This window comes from Belonocnema kinseyi, chromosome 8, assembly GCF_010883055.1.
Source record: "Belonocnema kinseyi isolate 2016_QV_RU_SX_M_011 chromosome 8, B_treatae_v1, whole genome shotgun sequence".
In the NCBI taxonomy this organism is placed as follows: domain Eukaryota; kingdom Metazoa; phylum Arthropoda; class Insecta; order Hymenoptera; family Cynipidae; genus Belonocnema; species Belonocnema kinseyi.
In genome coordinates, this window is record NC_046664.1 from 85750574 (window position 1) to 85751658 (window position 1085).

General features: G+C 43.0%; 1 protein-coding gene across 1 annotated transcript in view; it reads right to left on the bottom strand.

Annotated features, from left to right (window-relative positions):
- Positions 1–1085, bottom strand: part of LOC117178826 (synaptic vesicle glycoprotein 2C-like) — a 40347-nt gene that overhangs the window by 11762 nt on the left and 27500 nt on the right. The gene's annotated exons all lie outside the window — the stretch shown is intronic.

The window sequence follows — 1085 nt, forward strand, 5'->3', positions numbered from 1 at the left end:
CAAAACGAGTGAGGTGGCCCTCACTGTTTACGTGTTGATCCCCCCGGAACCACTCCAAGGCTATTTGAAGGCAACCCCCTACACTTGACTGAAAGCGAGAGTTTGGTGTACTTATGAAAATCTTACACGGAGAAAACTGGTAGAGTATATGCTACTCTTCGCGTTTAGTAAGGTGATTTATAGTAATAGCAACTACTCGTTGGTTCAGAAACACTAAACAGCGTTCTGTTCATTCTACTGAACAGAAGAGTACAAACGCTGATTATCTGCTCAGTAAAATCAACTGTATAACCCTCTGACGCTCCTGAGTTAAACATAAGCATGGACATAGGAAACACCGGACTAGGCATGCCATTCTAACTAGGGCGAGCGGGGTTGAATCCATGGGGGGGGGGGGGGGGGGGGGGGGGGGGGGGGGGGGGGGGGGGGGGGGGAATTCCATGAGTGGGGAGAGCCGCCAACTTACGATGTGCCATTTGATTATGCGCACGAGCATTTTTGCCGACAAACTGTGCATGAAAATATAAACATGTGGGCGCTGCCATGTTTGTCGCGGGACATCAAAAGGTGGCGGACCTCCCCCCTCATTGCATCACCCCCGCAATGGCATGCCGAGTCCCTTGTTTCCTATGTCCATGAACATAAGTTTAACCTCTCTGATCCGCTAACTGGCAGCCGATCGCGTGTGACCGTGTTTGTTATATTAATAACATATTATGGAAGATATTTTAGATGAATGCTATAGCCGACTCCTAAATTCGAATTGGGCCATGGTTTCAACCTGAAGTGTGTAAACCAAAAAATTAGAATGTTCAGACCATGTCATTCTAATTTGTAATTAATTTTATTTTAAATTTTAGATGTATTTGATTTTTATTATAGTTTTATTTTTGACTAATTTTACCGCCAAAAAGTGACTTTTACATGAATAAGTTTTTTGAAAATTCAGACATTAAATTTTTGAGACAAATATGAATAAGACATATTATTATTATTATTACACCATTAAGCCATTTCCCTTTCGGGGTAGGCGTGACTCACTCGGCAGGGGAAAGGAGTATTGTGTGGAAGGGATAGAGATTTTT